Source organism: Elephas maximus, chromosome 6 (assembly GCF_024166365.1).
Source record: "Elephas maximus indicus isolate mEleMax1 chromosome 6, mEleMax1 primary haplotype, whole genome shotgun sequence".
NCBI classification, from domain to species: Eukaryota; Metazoa; Chordata; class Mammalia; order Proboscidea; family Elephantidae; genus Elephas; species Elephas maximus.
Genome location: NC_064824.1, coordinates 96,266,254 through 96,279,506, shown reverse-complemented (window position 1 = coordinate 96,279,506; position 13,253 = coordinate 96,266,254). Strand labels below are relative to the sequence as shown.

Here is a 13,253-nt window from a genome sequence, read left to right as displayed (position 1 = left end):
TTTGAATTACCAATAACAGTTGCTGTGGAGTTAACTGCAACTCACGGCAAACCCATGTGTGTCAGGACAGAGCCACGTGCTTCACGGGGTTCTCAGGGGCTGACTTTTTGGAAGCAGATCCCCAGAGCTTTCTTCAGACGTGCCTCTTGGTGGACTCCAGCCTCTCAGTTAGCAGCCAAGCACTTTAACCATTTGCACCACACAAGAGCTCCAAATGTAGAGGTAAAGAGCCAAAATGTTGAAAATGTACCGTTCCTGGGCAAGACACAGAGAAGAATTATGCACAGTCTTTGTCTCAAGCATGTAATGCTTAGTACAAAGAAAGGTTTGGATATCACCAAGCCATAGCCATGATATAACCACAAGCAGTCACAGTCCTATAGCCACCAGCCTCTCATCTGTAGCAACTGAAGCTGGTAGGTTACCTGATGTTAATTTAGCCATTTCTTTCATTGTCCCCTAAATTTTTTTATACTAATTCTAGAAACCATAGCAACTGCGATACCTCAGGAAGTGCCATTGGTAAAAGAATGACCCCTTAATCCCTCCTGTCCACCCTATTACCAAGCTCCTCCAGCCACCTGAGTTGAAGCTTTGAGATGGAGGAGAAACCTCCACCTTATTAGACACAAATATGGCGTCAGTGCTTCATGGAAGTGAATGCTGTTGGGCTGGGAATCATTGTTGCTGTTGCTAGGTGCTTTAGAGTCACTTCCAACTCCTAGTAACCCTATGCACAACAGAATGAAACACTGCCCAATCCTGTACCATCCTCATAATCATTGCTATGCTTGAGCCCATCGTTGAAGCCACTGTCAGTCCATCTCCTTGTATCTGAAATCCTTACTGAGGAATAGCCAGTGGCTTCTGTGAAAGGAGCACATGCTGTGAAAAAGAAAGCTGCTCCACCTTCTTTGCATAACTCCCAGCACCACTGAACTGGGCATTTCATGTCCTGCTATCTCCAGGATTTTTTTTGCTTTTATCTCCTCCTATAAAGTAAAATTTTTGAGGTTGGGCAAAACACTTCCTTTATCCCCAGAGTTCCTGGGAAGAGTGTCTTCTGAGTCTTTCTTTCACATTTGACACTTAAAATCCCTCCTGAACTCATTCTCTACTTAAATATGTGCAGGAAGTAAGACTTGGACTGTGATTTATAATTTCTTGGTTTCTTGGTAAACGGCGTAGTTTACATACAAATCCCGCAACTTTATTTTGCATTGTTGACACTGCCATTGTTTCTTTTACTGGTTGATACTTGAGATCACCTTTAATCATGTGAATCATTATTGTTTTCAAACATAAAAAAAAAAAAGCCAGCAAATTGTTTGAAGATTAAATTTCTTCTGAATTCCAAGTAGTTCTAAATTTATTAACCACTCCAGTCTCATTTGGAAGACAGGATTGTTCTTACCTTAATTGCAAACCACCTAGGGATGTGCAGTCAGAACAAGAATTCAGGATTTCTGGAACTCTAAATGGTATTTTTGGCTCCTAAGGAAGCGTTCCATGTCCCTAACAATGTTTGAAACAAATGCTCATTTATCCAACTCTTAATTCCAACAAGATGAGTCATGTTCCAGGTTACTTTAGGAGGAAACCACAAGCTCTGCTCAGCCACTGTATTACTCCCTCCCTGGCACTGCTTCACTCTGCTCTAGGGCCCACCATTCACCTGTAATGAATGGTGCCCCCTAGGCTTGTGCAGGACATGACCTCTACAATCTATGTCATGACCCTGCCTATACAAGTAAAATTGGACTTGAGGATAAGAACTGTACACTTTCATCTCTGTATCCCCTGGCGTCCAGTAGGTATTCGACAAATGTTTATTGAATTAGCTGATTCAATAAATCACCTCGAGAGCAAAAGCAGTTGCCATCAAGTCAATTCCAACTTATGAGGACCCCATATGTGTCAGAGTAGAACTGTATACTCCATAGGATTTTCGATGGCTGATTTTTCAGAAGTAGATTGCCAGGCCTTTCTTGCAAGGTGTCTGTGGGTGGATTTTAACCTCCAACCTTTTGGTTAGCAATCAAGCATGTTCACTGCACCATCAAGGATTCCTACCTTCAGACAGAGATCTTATTAGATAAAGCTATTTAAAAGTATCTCTTTCACATGCTGAGTAAATTTTTAAAACAAAAATATAGTGCAAAACCAATTAGAGACCTGCTTACTTTCAGTAAAATATAAATTGAATAATCACTTTTTGCTTTTCTTTACACCCCATGTCATGATGTCTACAATTTACTCTTAAATGCTTCAACATTATGAATGCATAAATTGCTTTGAGCTACATTAAGAGGTACCAGATATCCTAATCAGGAATTCACACTTCTGGGACTGGTAGCTAACAACCAGAAAAGCTACACTATTAGTAGCTACTACAAATGCTTCAACTCTCTTTATATCTGGCCATAACTAGAAGCTTTATTAATTAGCATAATGAATGTTAAAAATAGGTTTCCTTAATGAAAATAATGACTTATTAATTAGTATAATGTATCTGAAAAATGGACTTGTCAGCGAAATTAGTGGTATTTAAGATACGTGAACTGAAGAAAAAAAAGATACGTGAATTGGCTAAAACACATTAGAGAGATATTCCCCTCTCTTACATGAAAAGGCCATAGGAACCTAGGAGACCCTTAAACTCCGCCCTGTAAAATGCATCCAAGTGCAATCTCTAAGCAATCCTATGTCTGGCCATAATAGGTTTGGAGAATTCTGTTGAAGAGTTAACTGAATCCTGCCTCAAGAATATTATCTTATCTGTTTTGAGTAAATCTTTCATGCAATGTGTGGACAAAATATTTCTTCCGGGGTCGCTGGAGAGTTCATCAAGTTTACAAAACAAGTTGTCTAACTAATGCTTATCTGAAAACTAAAACTTGTCTGTGTGTGTGTGGAATTTAGCTAAGTGGAATTTGGTCAAGCTGTGCTTTCCTTGTGACCTGGTGGGGCCTGTAGTGGAGTAGGTAACCCTTGCCTGTCTCGAACTATTGGCAGCTGTTGTCTATCAAAAAGAACCTAATAGTCCTATGTAGCACATTGGCTTAGTTCAGTGAAACATCACCTGTACACTGGTTGCTTTTTGTTGCTGCTTTTAGTTTATTTGCACCTTCTGCTAAGAATGCTTTAACTATGAAGCAGCCTTTTCCACAGCTGAATATCTTTGATAAAGAATAGACTTCTCAACATTACTAGTGTATGGGACTCTAACTTGGCAAAGCGGCACTTGGAAGACCAAATATGATTAACATATACATGAAAATCTTCCAAGTCTTTTCACATGGGCAATCTTTGCCTAGTAACTAGAAGCCACATCTGCCTCCAGAAGGAAAGAGTGGGGAACATCCACGAAGTCACACCAAAAAGAAAGCTACTTATTTCCTATCCTTTATAATAAAATGCAGTTTCAGCTTTGCTTCCATTGTTTTACCTCTACGTATTTCAGCTTATGTTATTGAAGTCAAGGTATCTTTCCCAAACCAACATCTAAAAGTCCAGCAAAAAGAGAAAGATTTCAGTGTTCCTTGCCTAGTCAGAAAACCAAGTTGCTTGTTCACAAACAGACCCTTTTCCTCAACCATCTAACACTTTATGTGATAGCTAAGGCAGGTCATGCAACACTCCCTGTAGCAGTGTCGTGCCCAATGCTGTGGCTCCAATGTATAATGAGGTCTAAAAGCTCTGGCCTTAGGAAATGGCCTTGGCAGTGCTAAGATGTATGAAGTTGTAGCCCCTCTCTCCACTTTCTTCAAAAGCATAACTTTCCAGAGATCCCTACTCATGCAAGGAATGCATTCCAGAGGGGGTTAGAATGTTTCTCCCCGTTTTCTGGCAGGGACTCAGGCACAGCAGATACTGGAGCCTGGAACAAAATCACAAGCTGTGTTATAAGTCATTGAGCAAATGCCCAGTGTTTTGCTCAAAACTGCTGTTGATCTGTTCTTTCAGTCAATGTTATATTCTCAAAGTGTTCGGGTACCTGATTCAGGATACTAGGCATTCTACACTAACTGAGCAGGGTGCTGAAAAAGAGAATGGAAGAACTTGATTAACATTATTAAGAACACCTGGACCCAGCCTCCCTGCCACTGGATACTGGCAAGCAATAGATAATTTTCAGGTGGGCTTCAAACTGATACCAACAGTTCAGGAACAGTTCAGTAATTGCCAACATAAATGAGGCCAGCGTATACATTGCATAGCAACCAAATCTTTTGCCCGTAAACTTTGACCCAAGTAGAAACAAACAGTCGTGCCCTGCTCAACGACGGCAGCCGATCATGTCACCTTGAATGTGTGTTGCTCTCTGCAATCCTGCCAATAATCCAATCTCCTGCATCAAGCTCCTGAAACTTGCAGCATCTCTGCAGGAGACTGGATTATTGACAGGACTGTGCAGAGTGACACACACTCACAGTGGCATGGTCAGCTGTCATCTTTGAGTGGGGCACCACTGTTTGTTTCCTACTTGGGTCATAATCTACCCACAACAGTTTGGTTGCTATGTAATGCATGCACTGTGATCCTTTACCTGGGCAATTACTGAAGCATTCCTGAACCGTTCTATACCAGTCCAAAGCCCTGGATAAAACAGTATTGTGCCACACAGTTCTAATTTGTATTTAAATGTTTAATATCTCTGAACCAAATCTGATTTTTAGGTATTCTCTAAAATCTTCTCCCAAATTGCTAGAATATCATTAAAAGATTACTTAATATGACATATAGGTGCTTTTGAGGCTTCTGAATAAGGTATATTGTATCCAAGACATCAACATTCTGGGTTGTGATTCATTGCACAGTGTGTGCTGGCTTGGTTTGTTATGAATGAACACCATGTCCATTTATTTTCTATCAAAGAACAAAGCTTTCATTTCTGTCATTTGTTTCTGGATAGTCTATTCTTGCTTCCCTCTTAAAACTTTGTAGAGCAACAAGGAAAACATATAAAGTTATTGGACTTTGAAGTAAATGCCAAACATAATATGTAGTACACTGGAAAAAAACTATTTACTTCTCTGGTAATTTATTGAAGGATATTTGAGTTGAGAAGAGAAGATTGAGAAAGTAACTCTGAATTAACCTGGAATTCAAGTTCAAGGAATAGGGGTAGGAGCTTCATCCTACCCGTTCAGGGTGAATCTTGTATCTTGGCACCGTCAAGTCAATTCCAACTCATAGCAACCCTATAGGACAGAGTAGAAACCCATAGGGTTTCCAAGGCTGTAATCTTTACAGAAGCAGATTGCCACATCTTTCTTCCGTGGAGTGGCTTGTGGGTTCCAACCACGAACCTTTTGGTTAGTAGAAAAGCGCTTAAGCCCTATGCCACCAGGGCTCCTATAGTCTCTTCCAATTTCAGTAGTTGGCTCATTACAGGTTGTAAAACGAACTTCACGAAGAACCCACATGGTTCCCACATTGTTTCAGATTAAGTGAATTTTCGCTACCCTAAAGGGAAAAAAAAAAAAAAAATTTTTTTTTTTTCTAAAGGGCAGATTCTGACATGAGTCTGGAGGGCACACCAGCATCTAATGGGAAAAAAGACTAGTGGAAATTGCAAAATACTATTTTATCTTTTCTTCCCGAGATAAAAAATGTATATATAGTTACACATTGGAAACAAAATGTTTCCAGGTAGCATTTAGGTTCATTATGTCCGAAGCCAAGTTGTGAATAATGTGGGGTTAGGGCAGAAATCATGATGAAGGAATTGATTGGTGTCAAAGGAGTGGAAGGATTGAGGTAAAAGGAAGTGGTCATCCATGAAGAATGTCAGGGACTGAGGACCATGACATGGAGCCAGGATTTACCTGTACTTACTGTGGTTCTGGTGGTACAGTGATTAGGCATTCAGCTGCTAACCAAAAGGTTGGTAGTTTCAATCTACCAGCCGCTCCTTGGAAACCTTATTCTGTCCTATAGGGTGGCTGTGAGTTGGAATCAACTCGATGGCGGTGGGTTTTTTGTTTTTTTTTTTAACTGGGGTCCCAAGTCTCCTGAGCTGAGCCCTGACTGGAAGCCAGAGGAGACTAGGATGGGTAAGCTTTGGTGCACTCTTTTTCTCTTTATCCACCAGAAGATTACCAGTGGAGGCGTGTACAGAGACAATCACTGCTTACTTCACAATCCTTCACAGGGTCTGCTCTCTGTCTCCTTTCCCTGGTCCATCTACGTGTGCTCCCCTGTTTGCCATCCCCCAAGCGTTCCTGGAAGTGCCAATTGTAGTTACACCTGCACAGGTTCAAATGTTCTTTACTTTTAGCCTCACTGCCCACACATCCACAAATACTCTTTGCAGCTTTCCCTTATGACAGGGCTATCCTCCCTCCACTCATAATCTGTATGGTAAGCAAGAACAAGGGGATTTTCCCAGGTTGCTGGAAGAAAATAATGTGGTTCAACAGCTGAGGCCTTTGTGAACAAAGAGATAACAGGATGACAACTCTGCTTTCAAGTAATTGATGATCAAGTGGAGAAGAGACACACATGCAGTGAGAAACAGAATTTTAAAAGTTATGTGATGAGACTATAAACAAAAAGAATCCCTGGGTGATGCAAATGGTTAACACGCTCAGTTAGTAACCAAAAGGCTGGAGGTTCAAGTCCACTCAGAGGTACCTCTGGAAGAAAGGTTTTAGAATGTACTTCCAAAAAAATCAGCCATTGAAAACCCTATGGAGTGCAGTTCTACTCTGACACACATAGGAGCACCTGAGTTGGAATCCACTGGATGGCAACTAGTTATAAACAAAAGCAAATTAAAAGTCACGAAAGGGTAATAAAAGAAACAATTTTCTCTGAGTTGGGGCAGAGGTGTAGTGAGGGTAACAAGTACCCAGGAGCAATCTCTATGTTACCCTCCCGCCCCGCAATTTCAAGATGAGTCCAAAAACCAAACCAAACCCACTGCCGTCAAGTCGATTCTGACTCACAGCAACTCTATAGGACAGAGTAGAACTGCCCCAGTTTCCAAGGAGTGCCTGGCAGATTCGAACTGCCAACCTCTTGGTTAGCAGCCGTAGCACTTAACCACTACACCACCAGGGTTTCCTCAAGATGAGTAGACAGTTGATAATGGTGACTCATCAGCAAAAACAGCTTCCCCCCTCTTGTCCAGGACTGCCTCAGTCAGGCACCTTTAGATTTGTAGCTCCTCTGAATGTCATTCTGAGCTTTGTCTGGCACCCCCTTGGACTTGTGCCCAGGAGCAAGTGCCCCACTCTGTGCTCCCACCCCCAAGCCTCTGACTTGGGTCAAGGTGGGAATGGAAAAAGCCTTTGAAAAAGGGGAGAGAAGAATGGAGCTAACATCTCCTGAGTGCCTATTAATTGCCAACCAAGTAGGACAAGATGATTCTCTTAAACCTTAAAACAGCCCTCTGAGTGTGGTGCAGTTTTACAGAGGAAGCAGCGAAGGTTACAGAATGTAAATGCTTGAGCATCTTAGAGCTCATGCAGCTAGGAAAGCACAGAACCGGGATAAAGCCCAGACATGAATCGTCCCAAAGTCCATGCTCTTTGACTCAAAACACTTGCTTTCCTAAGAACGCTAACCACCTTTTCTATATTAACCCTCTTAATTTCATTTAATCCCACCTAAACCCTGTGAAATTAGGTTTATTAATCCCATTTGACAGATGAGACAAATGAGTCCAAAAAAGCAAATTGACTTGACCAAAATTCCACACCTCGATTAAGTGTGGAAGCACAGATCTGTCTCACTCTGACTTGAACCTGAGCTTGAAAAACAAGCAGAACTGCAATAGGTGGATATGGAGGCAAAGGTACAAAGACAGCTCCCTTCCCATTTCCCTGTATTAATGTGTGGAGGTCACAGTTCAAACAAAGCCAGAACTGTGAGGGTCTGTTAGACTCCTATTTTCCCAAAGAACATTTACTACATCCTATGACCCTTATTAAAGGGCAGACAGTATAAGCTTTATAAGCTGACTGCTACCAGTACAACTTTTCCCTAGAGAACTCCAGTCTCCAAAATTCCAGGCCACAATCCAAAATTCCAAATACCCTCTTAGAAACAGAGCTCTAAGGTAAATGAATCCCATCATCACAGAGTAACCGAGGAGCCTCTGGCCATTACTCAGGAGATTAGGCACCGTCTTGATTCATCTTTGTAAAGGCTCCCCCGGGGCTTCCCAGGGCAGGAAGTGGGCCAGGAAGGAATCAACAACTGCCACCCACAGATGTACATGTAAGTGCACTGCTGCATCTATCCAGGGAGTGACCGAGGACACAGGGAAGGTTCTCAGAGCACATAGCCAGTTCCCTAGTTGGAACAAATCTTAGTCCTTCCGCGCATGAAATACACTTTGTACCCACTACTGGTGCCTGGCAAAAAAGAACTCAGGAATGAACTTTTAATAACATTCAAGCTAGAATGGGTGACAAAGGTTTTTCCAGCTATATATGGAAACAGGTCCCGGCTCTGCCAAGTACCTAGAGGAGACTCTCCGGTTCTTCTCTGACAGTATGAATCATGATCTAAACAACAAATTCCAATCTCAAAAGTTTCTTAGGGAAAAAAAGGAAGATCAGTTATCCAAATGTGTGCATACCTTCTGTAATAGAAGCACTGGGAAACGGAATGCCACATTTATCCTTGAAGATTAAATCTTCCACCACAGAAATAGCGAAAGTCTCATGGTTGGCCTTTTTTAAAATGACTGCTCACTGCTATAACTTTAAAGAGTCTTAAAGCCTCCATTCTTGAAATAAAGAAGTATTTGCCCACACTAAGATAAAATCTTAAAATATTTATACGTGATATTTTATTCAACAAGGTTGTATTTTACATAAATTTTCTATTTTTAAATCTAATTCTCGTTAGAAAATAATAGTGGAGTAATAGAAAGAGAGAAAAACATCCACTTTGGAGAGGACTAGCTCCTCTTCTCCACTGCAGATATATACAGAGTGCTTTATGGTATTTAATGTCATTAGATGAAGACATAAAAAAAAAGGAAATGTTTATTCTTTAATTAATCAAGCTTAATAGAGAATAAACCACTCGCTCCATTTTTTTATCAGTTTTAATATTTAGAAGTTCCTTCTTACCTCCAAATGGATGTCCCATGTTGTTATTGTTCTTCTTCTTGTTGTGTGCCATAGAGTCGATTCCAACTCATAGTGACCCTATATGACAGAGTAGAACTTCCTCATAGGGTTTCCTAGGCCACAATCTTTATGGAAGCAGATAACTAGGTTTTTTTCTCAAGTGGAGCAGCTGGCAGTTTGAACCACCAACTTTTCAGTTAGTAGCCGAGCACTTAACCACGTGCCACCAGCACTCCTTGGATGTCCCAAAGCTGCTCAAGTTCTCATGTCCAAAACTGAATCCTTATTTTCTCTTCCAAACATCATGCCTATTTCTGCTATCTCAGTAAATGGCACCACCATCCATCCACTACACAAGCCCAAAATCTAGCAGCATTCTACACATCCCTCTTCCTCAACCCCATTATGTAATCACTCCCCAACTCCTACCGGTTCTCCCTCTCAAGTATCTCTTACATCAGAGGATAGGTTAAAACAAATGAACCTCTTGAACTACAGCAGTGGTTCTCAGCCTTCACTGCTCGTTAGAGTCATCTGGAGAGATTCGTAAAATATGCTGTAATATGATTCTAAGATGCTCAGTCTGTTCCCCAGGCCAATTAAAATATTTGTGGAATGGATCAGGCATTCTTTTTTTTTTTTAACTCTCAGGTGAGTCCAATGTGTGGCCATGTCTGAGAACCACTAGAGGCAGGCAGACCAGGCAGGAAGATATTGAAGTAAGCAACATATGAAATGATGGGCAAGGGTAGTTGTAGTCAGGATGGAAATACTGAAAAAGAAGAGAAAGAGAGACATTTGGGAGAGGTATTTGACTGTGGTATCAATCTCTCATGGCAAAACAACCAGTTCTTTTTATCTCATGCCGTGGTCAGTGAGTATAACTCACCAAGTATTCATCTTATATAGAGGACCAGGTGAAGGTATGTGGACGGATCAGTCCAAACACTTCCCTAACCCTGAGAAACAACCTATGTAGTCAGATCATCTATAGATATTTAAAAAGAAAAAGACAAAAATTAGAGCATTTGTATAAGTAGATCACAAAACGCTTAGAGTCATCAAAGGCATGTCCTTAAAAATTAGATTTTGCAAAGGTCTTAGGTACCTAGAAAGTAAGAAAATGTGTCTGTCTAAATCACATTCTAATATCTAGTGTTCACATATATAATATTCACAGCCCTGGTGGTACAGTGGCTAAGGGCTATGGTGTGCTAAGGCTGCTAACCGAAAAGGTCAGCAGTTCGAATACACCAGCTGCTCCTTGGAAACCCTATGGGGCAGGTCTACTCTGTCCTATAGAGTCACTATGAGTTGGAATTAACTCAACAGGGTTTGGGTTTTTTCTTGTTTTGTTTAATATTCACAAATATCAGAACTATGTTTTTGTTTATTGACCAAATATTATGCTTGAGATCGGCCTTTTTTATTTATTATATGTTCAAACAAAATTTTTCTTTAAAACAAATTCCAACTAATTAACTTGGAAAAGTTATGGCCATACAGTATGTATTTAGTTCAAAGATAAAATCACCAACAGATCAACAAACCTTGCCATTCCTAGAAACATCACTGATTTACCACAGCAATTTCCTCAGGAAGAGTAGTGGGAGTAGAAACCCTCCCGACTCCTACACTTGTCTGTCAGCCTATGATATTCTCTGCTCTGGCACAAGAAGCCCCAGAGTAGACCACGAAGAGAATTAAAGCCATACTATAAGTAATTTGCTCTGGCTTCCTGAACCTTCTCATCACATTGCCAAGAATAAACCAAAAAAGAAATCTACAACTATCATTAAGCAAAATTTGGCTATATTTTCTAAACTTTCTAACATCTGGAAGTGAAATAAAATCATCTAAGAATAACTTTTTTAAAAACTACAAGAAAATATAAATACATGAGATGAACTACGAAGAAAAACAATGGAATGAAGAGCCCAAAATTCAGGTAGGTGAATACCTCTGAAGTGGAGAGAGAAAGAGAAGGGATTGGGAAGGGCCATACATACAGCTTCAAAGGAAATGGTGATATTCTATTTCTTAAACTGACTGCATGATGGTTACACAGGTGTTCATTTTATTATTCTTTATACCTTCCACATAGCTAATAAATATCCTTTTGTAATTATGTAATAATTAAAACACTTTTTTAAAATAATTTTTTTAAAGGAGCCAAAAAGAAGCCTGCTGCTGTGCGGCCTTTGGCCAGACACTTCTCTGGGATTCAGTACAATGCAGTCAGTGGAATAAAGCAACAGTCAGCAAACTATGGCCCATTGCCTGTTTGTATAAAGTTTAATTGGAACACAGCCAAGTCTATTTGTTTACGTACTGTCTATAGCCACTTTCAGGCTACAAATGCAGTGTTAACTAGTTGCAACAGAGATTATAGGGCCTGTAAATCCTAAAATAATTACTATCTGGTCCTTTAAGGAAAAGATTCCCAATCCTGGACTAGAGAATTATTGTGGTTTCTCCTATTACTGTAGATTGAATTGTGTTCCCCAAAAAGTTACGTTGAAGTCTTACCCCTCCCTCTCATGCGTAAATGTGACCTTGTCTGGAAACAGAATCTTCTAAGACATTATCAGTTAGGTTAACATGAGGACATTCTGGAGTAGGGTAGGTTCTAATACAGTATGAGTGGTGTCCTTATAAAAGGGGAGAAGAGACACAGAGAGACATAGAAGGAAGACAGACAGCCGTGTGAAAACAAAAGCAAAGATTTGGAGTGTTGCTACCTCAGTAAATCGCCATCTATCCATCTATCTATCATTGCACAAGCTCAAATTCTATGAAACATTCACAAGCCAAGGAACACCAACAATCACTGGCCAATACCAGAAGGGAGGCACATTACAGATACTTCCTCAGAGCCCTCAAAGGAATTAACATGGCCAACTCACTGAGTTTGGACTCCTAGCCTCCAGAGCTGTGCAACAATAAATTTCTGTTTTTATAAGTCATTCTGTTTGTGGTACCTTATTATGGCAGCCCTAGAAAACTAATACAACCAATATTAAAAATATATATATATGCTAACACCAGTTGGTTCACTAATAAAATTTTCTTTACAGAGAGCAAAATTTCTTTGTACTTTCCATAAATGTTTTGTTTAGGTTAACTGCCCAACAGGCTGTAAAATCTCATGAACCATGTCAACAGATTTTAGACACATATTTTGTGCAAAGTGTACCTTCCTCTAGATCAATAGTAATACGAATGCAGAATCAGCAATCTCCCGCCCTGAACACTGAGGACTGTCTCTGAAACTAAATCTCATAACTGAGTGGGAAATCTCAGAAGCCTAAAACATTCCCTCTTGCAAAGGGTCTCAACTAACTCAGAATCATAAAGACTTATTCCTACGACTCCATCCAATGTTCCCCCATATGCTAGCCCACGGGCTATCTCACGGAGATTGCCAATCTCTTAGCATACACATGTGTTCACATGGAAAAGCTTGGTATTTGATATTTTTGAATATCAAGGGTGGAAAGTTCATCCTGCCCTTTGTTCTAGTAAGTTCATTTTCACATCTCTGCAAACATTTCTTCAGCCTACAAATCTACTGGGGAGCTGCCTCTGCTAGAGATATAAAGTCTACCAAAACTTGATCCTCTATAACCTTAACTCTTTGCTCTCTTTTATGCCCTCATGTGATGCCAATGCTGCAACACTGCATTCACACTTGGGACTGGCAGTTGCCAAACCCAAACTTGTCATGCTGCCTGAAGTTCAACAACTACTGATGTCACTGCTGCATCTTTGGATAACAAAATGGCATGAATGACCAGAGGCCATTTTGAGTATCTTTCTATTCTGCAAAACTCATGAAACTAAATTAAACTGAGATGTTGGTTAAAACTATCCATTTCAGAGCCTATAAATCGACAAGAGCCGCAGACTCAGAGTTCCTTCCTTGGCTGTAACAGGATAGGTGGGTGCCAGGCCCATGAAAACAATGTGGTAGTAAAGAAGTGGGGGCTACTCAGTGGACCGTCATTGCCTCATGTTCACTGCCTTTTTTTGATACATATGGTGCTTCTGTTGTGTTCTTCCCACTGAAAACAATAAATTTCCTTTCTGCCCTGTAAAAAGAGATGTTTGTAAGGGTTGAGCTGGTTTCTTTTATAGCCTGCATTATCTCATTCACAGATC

General features: G+C 40.5%; 1 protein-coding gene across 6 annotated transcripts in view; it reads right to left on the bottom strand.

Annotated features, from left to right (window-relative positions):
• Positions 1–13,253, bottom strand: part of PLCL1 (phospholipase C like 1 (inactive)) — a 499,112-nt gene that overhangs the window by 257,119 nt on the left and 228,740 nt on the right. Inside the window, exon 1 of one of the 6 annotated variants that reach the window (XM_049888890.1) lies at positions 11–13,253. This exon is cut by the window's right edge and continues 18,334 nt beyond it. The exons of the other annotated variants lie outside the window; for them this stretch is intronic. The gene's annotated coding sequence lies outside the window, so the exon portion shown is untranslated. The remainder of the gene's footprint in view (positions 1–10) is intronic. 6 annotated transcript variants of the gene reach the window in all.